Source organism: Oncorhynchus masou, unplaced genomic scaffold (assembly GCF_036934945.1).
Source record: "Oncorhynchus masou masou isolate Uvic2021 unplaced genomic scaffold, UVic_Omas_1.1 unplaced_scaffold_8968, whole genome shotgun sequence".
Taxonomy (NCBI): Eukaryota; Metazoa; Chordata; class Actinopteri; order Salmoniformes; family Salmonidae; genus Oncorhynchus; species Oncorhynchus masou.
The window spans coordinates 2,690-11,529 of record NW_027015438.1 but is presented as its reverse complement, the minus strand read 5'-3'; the positions used below and the strand labels follow the sequence as shown (position 1 = coordinate 11,529).

The window sequence follows — 8,840 nt, the reverse complement described above, 5'->3', positions numbered from 1 at the left end:
TGTCAGGATTTGGCCAGGGTTGTTCCGGGTTTTGGTCACTAGATGCCCCCATTGTGCTTTTTGACCTTATGTTTTTTCCCTTGTTCCCCATTATTATTTGTACCTGTGCCTCGTTTCCCCTGATTGTATTTAAACCCTTAGTTTCCCTCAGTTCTGTGCTCTGTGTTTGTATGTTAGCACCCAGCCCTAGTGTTCTGTGTATTCTTGTCGATTCCGGTGGATGCTCTTGTGGAATTCTGTTTTTGTTTTTGAGTATCTTTTTGAGGCTTTTTTGTGCTATTCCTACCACCTTTGGATTTGCCATTTTGTATTGAAGGACTTCTCCTTTTACTTTATTAAATACACCGTCTTAAGCACTGCTGTGTCTGCCTCATCTTCTGGGTTCTGCTGACTATTCGTGGCTCAGTTGGTTAAGTGACTGTTTCTCACTCAGAGACCCAGGTTTGTAACCGGGTCCTGACAGAAACACAGAGCCAAAAATGAACCCAGAGGCAGCCAGTTCCCAGGACCTTATTGCCATGCTGTCCCACCACCAGGAGACTGTCCAACGCCATGAAGCCGCCCTGGTTCAGCAAGAGGCCTTAATGGCTAGACATTCTCATCTTCTGTCGGAGATGCTGACATCCATTAAGCAAATATCTGATCGTCTTACCCCGGCAACAGTTCCCTGGCCCCAGTACCTCAGATTCACGTACCCATGGCAGTTAACCCCCTGGCTGAACCTCGTCTTCCACCTCCCCAACGGTTTCTCAGGTGATCCAAGTGCTTGTAAAGGGTTTCTCACCCAATGTTCTCTCTCCTTTGAGCTACAACCCTCGTCGTTTCCCACCGACCGGTCTAAGATCGCTTATATCATCACCCTACTGTCGGAAAAAGCCCTGGCCTGGGCTACTGCTGTGTGGGATGCCCATAGTTCCTGCTGTGCCAGCTACTCTGCCTTTGCTGAGGAATTCAAACGAGTGTTTCAAGGCCCAAGCAGTGGTTCTGACTCAGCCAAACAGCTCCTGACTCTCCACCAAGGTTGGCGCAGCGTGACGGACTATGCCATCCAGTTCCGCACGGTGGCAGCAGCAAGTGGCTGGAACAACGAGGCGCTCACGGTGTGCTTTCTGAAAGGCCTTTCCGACACTATCCAAGATGAACTGGCCACTCGGGAACCACCGGACAATCTCGAGTCCCTGATCAAGTTGGCCTCACGCATTGACCAGCGTCTGAGAGAGAGAACTCAACCGTAGACCTCTAGCCCCTATCAGTCCCAGCTCCGAGTCCCCACCTTTATCCTCGCTGGCTCCACCGGAACCCATGCAGATTGGACGCATCTCCCAGGCTGAGAGAGACCACCAGATGAGGAGCGACGCTGTCTATATTGCGGCAAACCGGGCCATTTCCGTTCCACGTGTCCCGGGCTCCAGGGAAACGCTCTGTCCCGTACAGACCGGGGGAACTGTAACGGGAAACATAACCTCCTCCCATCCGTCCAACTCCCGTCTGCTCATTCCAGTCACCCTCTCCTGGGACAACCACAAGCTTCACCTTCAAGCCTTGGTAGACTCTGGAGCCGCAGGTAACTTCATGGATGGTGTCTGGGCGAAGGAGAATGGCGTTCCTCTGAACCTCTAAGTGAACCCATGAGGGTCACTACATTGGATGGAAGCCCTTTGGGATCTGGACTTGTCACTCATGTCACTACCTCCTTGCGACTTTCAGTTTCACAACACCAGGAATTGATGAACTTTCATTTGATCTCCTGTTCCGAGTTCCCCTCTCGTCCTTGGATACCCCTGGCTTCACAGCCATAACCCTCACATCGACTGGTCTGTGGGCACTATCAAGCAGTGGGGTCCTACGTGCCAAGCTACTTGTATTTTCCAGAATTCCCCGAGTTCTACTCCCGAGTCTTTAGAATCCATCGACCTGACCCGAGTTCCCGAGTGTTACCATGACCTCAAACTGGTGTTTAGCAAACAGAGGGCCACCATGCTACCACCCCATAGACCTTACGATTGCCCCATCGACCTGTTTCCGGGCACTTGCCCCCCCCCAGGGGTCGGATCTTTTCCCTATCTCCACCCGAACGAGCTGCTATGGATACCTACATCAAGGACGCTCTGGAAGCAGGCCTCATGCGTCCATCCACCTCCCCGGCGGGAGCAGGTTTTTCTTTGTGGCCAAGAAAGACGGTGGATTACGTCCTTGCATCGACTACCGGGGACTCAATGCCATAACCGTCCGTAACCGTTACCCGCTACCCCTTATGGCCACAGCCTTCGAGCTGCTCCAGGAAGCAGTTGTTTTCACTAAGCTTGACCTGCGGAACGCATACCATCTTGTGGGATCAGACCTGGTGACGAGTGGAAAACCACTTTCAACACGCCTACTGGTCACTATGAATACTTGTGATGCCCTTCGGCCTGACCAACGCCCCAGCAGTGTTCCAAGCGCTCCATAAACGATGTGCTTAGGGATATGCTTAACATATTTGTGTTCGTTTACTTGGATGACATCCTCATCTTTTCGAGCTCCCTTCAAGAACACACTAAGCATGTCAGACAAGTACTCAAACGCCTCCTGGACAGCCATCTGTAATGTTAAGCCGGAAAAATGTGAATTCCATTCATCCCGAGGTACAATTCCTGGGATTTGTAGTGGAACCCGGTCGAGTCCAAATGGACCCCAGGAAGGTAGGGGCAGTAGCGGATTGGCCCACCCCCAAATCCGTTAAGGAAGTTCAGCGTTTCCTGGGCTTCACAAACTTTTACCGCAAGTTCATCAAGAACTTCAGCTTGGTGGCAGCCCCTCTCTCAGCTTTAACCAAGGGTGGCAATGCAAGGTTCTTGTGGGGAAGAGAAGCTGAGACGGCCTTCCAAGGACTCAAGCGCGCGTCCTCCTCTGCTCCCATCCTGATACTACCGACTACGGATGAACCATTTGTGGTGGAGGTAGACGCATCAGAGGTTGGTGTTGGAGCTGTCCCTGTCTCAGAGGGGTGAAGACAAGAAGCTTCATCCGTGCGCTTTCTTCTCACACCGGCTTACCCCCGACTGAGAGGAACTACGATGTGGGGGATCGTGAACTCCTAGCGGTTAAGATGGCATTGAAGGAATGGAGACACTGGCTCGAGGGGCTTCTCACCCGTTTCAAGTGCTTACGGACTACAAAAATCTGGAGTATATCCAGCAGGCGACGGTTGAACTCTAGACAAGCTAGATGGTCTCTTTTCTTCAATCGATTCCAGTTTATCCTCACCCTATCGGCCCGGGTCGAAGAATCTCAAACCGGATGCCCTGTCCCGAGTCTACGCTCCTGCCATTCGAGATGACACGGACATGCCTGTCCTTCCTGCTGCTAAGATTGTGGCTCCGATCTCGTGGCAAGTCGAGGATACCGTGAGACGTGCTCAAGCTAGCGAACCGACCCGAAAGGAAGTCCTGCCAATCGGTTGTTTGTCCCCAAGGCAGTGAGGACTCAGGTCCTTCTGTGGGGGCACTCCTCTCGCCTCACCTGTCATCCGGGCGTAGGTCGCACCTTGGAGTTCATCCAGCGTAGGTTCTGGTGGCCTACCATAAGAGAAGACGTTGCCACTTTCGTCAATGCCTGTCCCGTGTGCTGCCAGGGCAAATCTTCTCACCTCCGCCCTCAAGGACTCCTTCACCCTTTACCTGTTCCCCACAGACCCTGGTCCCATATCTCATTGGACTTTATTACTGGACTTCCTCCATCCCATGGCAATACTACTATCCTAGTCATAATCGACAGGTTTTCAAAGGCGGCAGGTTCGTCCCTCTGACTAAGTTACCTTCTGCCAAGGAAACGGCTGAGTTGGTAATTAATCATGTGTTCCGAGTCTTCGGCATTCCTCAAGATATGGTTTCTGACAGAGGTCCCCAGTTCGCCTCAAGGTTTTGGAAGGCCTTCTGCCAACTCATGGGGGCTTCTGCCAGTCTATCTTCAGGGTACCATCCGGAGTCCAACGGCCAAACAGAGAGGATGAATCAAGAGCTGGAAACCACCCTCCGATGTATGACTCGTGACAACCCGTCCACATGGTCATCCTTTATTGTTTGGGCCGAATATGCGCACAACACCTTGCGCTCCTCCTCCACTGGTATGTCCCCGCACGAGTGTCAGTTTGGCTATGCTCCTCCATTGTTCCCGGACCAGGAGGCAGAAGTCAGAGTGCCTTCAGCCTTGAAGTTCGTCAGACGCTGTCGGCTTATGTGGAGGAAGACCCGTCTTAATCTTATGCATTCCTCACAGAGGTACCAACAACAAGCCAACAGACGTCGCCGTCCCGGGCCTACCCTGTGCCCCGGCCAGAGAGTCTGGCTCTCCACAAGAGACTTACCTCTACGGGTGGATTCTCGCAAGCTGTCCCAAAAATACATCGGTCCCTTCAAGGTTGCCAGGAGAGTTAACCCAGTTTCTTATCGCCTACACTTACCCAGATCCCTTAAGATTAATCCCACATTTCACATTTCATTGTTAAAACCTGTTGTTTTTTCTCCTTGTCCCGGCAGACAGACCTCCCCCTCCGCCTCGTGTCATTGGAGGCCAGCCGGCTTATACCGTCCATCGGATACTGATTCCCGCCGGGTGCAGCGGTCCTGGCAGTATCTGGTGGACTGGGAAGGCTACGGTCCCGAGGAGCGCTCCTGGGTTCCTGCCAAAGACATCCTGGACCCTGACCTCATTCGTCAGTTCAGGGCCCTCCACCCTGAGAGAGCTGGTAGGAACGTCAGGAGCCGTTCCTAGGGGGATTCTGTCAGATTTGGCCAGGGTTGTTCCGGGTTTTGGTCACTAGATGCCCCCATTGTGCTTTTTGACCTTATGTTTTTTCCCTTGTTCCCCATTATTATTTGCACCTGTGCCTCGTTTCCCCTGATTGTATTTAAACCCTTAGTTTCCCTCAGTTCTGTGCTCTGTGTTTGTATGTTAGCACCCAGCCCTAGTGTTCTGTGTATTCTTGTCGATTCCGGTGGATGCTCTTGTGGAATTCTGTTTTTGTTTTTGAGTATCTTTTGAGGCTTTTTTGTGCTATTCCTACCACCTTTTGGATTTGCCATTTTGTATTGAAGGACTTCTCCTTTTTACTTTATTAAATACACCGTCTTAAGTACTGCTGTGTCTGCCTCATCTTCTGGGTTCTGCTGACTATTCGTGGCTCAGTTGGTTAAGTGACTGTTTCTCACTCCGGAGACCCAGGTTCGTAACCGGGTCCTGACACCCCAGCTTCTGCAGCCATCGTGAGGAGCATTCAGGAGGAGGATGCTGGTGCCCCATCCATCAGACCCACGGAACCAAAAACTCCAATACGGGAAGTAAGTGTGAGTGATGTTGTCACGTTCTGACCTTAGTTCTTTTTGTCAAGACTTCTACCGAAGGTGGCTCGTCTCTATCCCGTTATGGCGCTCAGCTAGATCGTACTGTCACCGGCCTATTTGCTGCCACTGATCTTTTCCTCCCCTCCTTTTCTGTTTATTAGTTACACCTGCTGTTAATTAGGTTTATTAGTTGGGCTTTATTAGTACAGCCGGCCCGCCTGCTGGGTGTGCGGGATTGTTTCATGTGTACTCTTTGTACACGCATGTATGTCACGGTTGTTCGTACGTTTACTGTGTTTTGGGGCTGTTTAGTTCCCCTGTGTTTTGGGGCTGTTTAAAATGTGTTTTGGGGCTGTTTAGTTCCCTATGTTTTGGGGCTGTTTAGTTCCCCTGTGTTTTGGGGCTGTTTAGTTCCCCTGTGTTTTGGGGCTGTTTAGTTCCCCTGTGTTTTGGGACTGTTTAGTTCCCCTGTGTTTTGGGACTGTTTAGTTCCCCTGTGTTTTGGGGACAGTTTAGTTCCCCTGTGTTTTGGGGACAGTTTAGTTCCCCTGTGTTTTGGGGGCTGTTTAGTTCCCCTGTGTTTTGGGGCTGTTTAGTTCCCCTGTGTTTTGGGGCTGTTTAGTTCTGTGTTTCTACTGTTTAGTTCCCCTGTGTTTTGGGGCTGTTTAGTTCTCCTGTGTTTTGGGGCTGTTTAGTTCCCCTCTGTTTTGGGACAGTTTAGTTCCCCTGTGTTTTGGGACAGTTTAGTTCCCCTGTGTTTTGGGACAGTTTAGTTCCCCTGTGTTTTGGGACAGTTTAGTTCCCCTGTGTTTTGGGACAGTTTAGTTACCCTGTGTTTTGGGACAGTTTAGTTACCCTGTGTTTTGGGACAGTTTAGTTACCCTGTGTTTTGGGGCAGTTTAGTTACCCTGTGTTTTGGGGCTGTTTAGTTCCCCTGTGTTTTGGGGCTGTTTAGTTCCCCTGTGTTTTGGGGCTGTTTAGTTCCCCTGTGTTTTGGGGACAGTTTAGTTCCCCTGTGTTTTGGGGGCTGTTTAGTTCCCCTGTGTTTTGGGGGCTGTTTAGTTCCCCTGTGTTTTGGGGACAGTTTAGTTCCCCTGTGTTTTGGGGACAGTTTAGTTCCCCTGTGTTTTGGGGCTGTTTAGTTCCCCTGTGTTTTGGGACAGTTTAGTTACCCTGTGTTTTGGGGCTGTTTAGTTCCCCTGTGTTTTGGGGCTGTTTAGTTCCCCTGTGTTTTGGGGCTGTTTAGTTCCCCTGTGTTTGGGGGCTGTTTAGTTCCCCTGTGTTTTGGGGCTGTTTAGTTCCCCTGTGTTTTGGGGCTGTTTAGTTCCCCTGTGTTTTGGGGCTGTTTAGTTCCCCTGTGTTTTGGGACAGTTTAGTTACCCTGTGTTTTGGGGCTGTTTAGTTACCCTGTGTTTTGGGGCTGTTTAGTTCCCCTGTGTTTTGGGGCTGTTTAGTTCCCCTGTGTTTTGGGGGCTGTTTAGTTCCCTGTGTTTTGGGGACAGTTTAGTTTCCCTGTGTTTTGACAGACAGACTAGTTCCCCTGTCTCGATTTATTATGGCAGTTTATTCCCCTGTGTTTTGGGGCTGTTTGGACCCCTGTGTTTTGGGGCTCTTTATTTTACTCCTGTGTTTTGGGGCTGTTTACTTCTAAAATATTTTGGGACTGTTTAGTTCCCCTCTGTTTTGGGGCTATCTCTATTCCCCTGTGTTTTGGGAGCTGATCACCAGTCCCCTTGTTTTGGGACAGACCAGCTGTGTTTTGGGGCTGTTTAGTTACCCTGTGTTTTGGAGCTACATTTTACAGTTCCCCTGTGAACTTGGGGCTGTTTATATTCCCTGTGATTTACTGGCTGTTTATTTTCCCCTGTGTTTTGCACAGTTTAGTTCTAATGTGTTTTGGGGGACAGTTTACTTCTCCTGTGTTTTGGGGCTAGTTTAGTTCCCCTGTGTTTTGGGGCTGTTTAGTTCTCCTGTGTTTTTATTTATGACCCCTCTGTTTTGGGGCTGTTTAGTTCCCCTCTGTTTTGGGGCTGTTTGGTTCCCCTCTGTTTTGGGGCTGTTTATTTATGACAGGGACCAGCTTAGTTCTACTGTGTTTTGGGACATATTATTACCCAGCTAGTTTTGGGACAGTTTAATTCCCCTGTGTTTTGGGACTGTTTAGTTCCGCTGTCTCTATGTCTCTGTTTATTATGACCCAGCTTGTTTTCGACAGTTTATTACATGTGTTTTGGGACCAGCCAGTTCCCCTGTGTTTTGGGGGCTAGATTACTTTCCCCTGTGTTTTGGGGGCTGTTTAGTTCCCCTGTGTTTTGGGGGCTGTTTAGTTCCCCTGTATTTTATGACAGTTTAGTTCCCCTGTGTTTTGGGGGCTGTTTAGTTCCCCTGTGTTTTGGGGACTGTTTAGTTCCCCTGTGTTTTGGGGACTGTTTAGTTCCCCTGTGTTTTGGGGACTGTTTAGTTCCCCTGTGTTTTGGGGGCTGTTTAGTTCCCCTGTGTTTTGGGGACTGTTTAGTTCCCCTGTGTTTTGGGGACTGTTTAGTTCCCCTGTGTTTGGGGGCTGTTTAGTTCCCCTGTGTTTTGGGGCATTAGTTTTGAGTGGCGTCTGTTTTCACCTGGTCGGTGTATAAAGAAGTAGCGCTACTCTGAACTCTCTGTCTCCTGCGTCTGACTCCTTCCTCCACTACACCCCGGGCATTACACTTTTGTTATGTCTTTGTTTTAGTATGGTCAGGGCGTGAGTTGGGTGGGTGCAGTCCATGAGGAGGAGATGCAGTGCAGTACTTAATGCAGCTGGTGGCCACACCAGATATTGACTGTTACTTTTGATTTTGACCCCCTCCTCCCTTTGTTCAGGGACACATTATTCAATTTCTGTTAGTCACATGTCTGTGGAACTTGTTCAGTTTATGTCTCAGTTGTTGAAGATTGTTAAGTTTCCTCAAAATAAGCGCAGTTGACAGTGAGAATAGGTTTCTTTTTTTGGCTGAGTTTATATATGTGAGGTGTTAGTAAAATGTCTGACCTAAGTGTTTGCATCATTCTAGATTCCAGCCGGTAGCAACAAGAAGAAGCGCTGTGATGTGTGTGGACCCAAGAAGGACAGGAAGACACAGGACACATGTATCAAGTGCAATACATACATTTGCAACACACACACACAGTAAAACTCTGTCCCTCATGTGGTGTGTAGACCGGCCTTAATGTGTTCAATGGGGCTCATTTATCATTTCCAAAATATACTCTACGTAAAATGTGTCCTTTGTTCAGTTCAAAGCAATAAATATCAATAGTAGGTTCATCAATAGTACGTGTTTTCCGTTTATATTTGATAAACATAAAGATTAACATGATTTATTCAACCCAAGTCTTGATAAAATTTGATTTTTGTCAATTATAATCAACAACAAAAAAACTAATAGAGCTCTTATTGATGTGATCTAGCAGAGGTAAATGGTAAATATTAACCATGTATACTGTCTATATTAACCATGTATACTGTATACTGTCTATATTAAC

At 49.0% G+C, this 8,840-nt stretch overlaps 1 long non-coding RNA gene across 1 annotated transcript; it reads left to right on the top strand.

Moving 5' to 3' along the window:
- Nucleotides 1-4,662: 4,662 nt before the first annotated feature.
- On the top strand, nucleotides 4,663-8,575 carry LOC135538041 (uncharacterized). Its single transcript, XR_010455315.1, has 3 exons — nucleotides 4,663-4,726; nucleotides 5,197-5,318; nucleotides 8,369-8,575. It is a non-coding gene; the product is annotated as an uncharacterized LOC135538041 (long non-coding RNA).
- The last annotated feature ends 265 nt before the right edge of the window (nucleotides 8,576-8,840 follow it).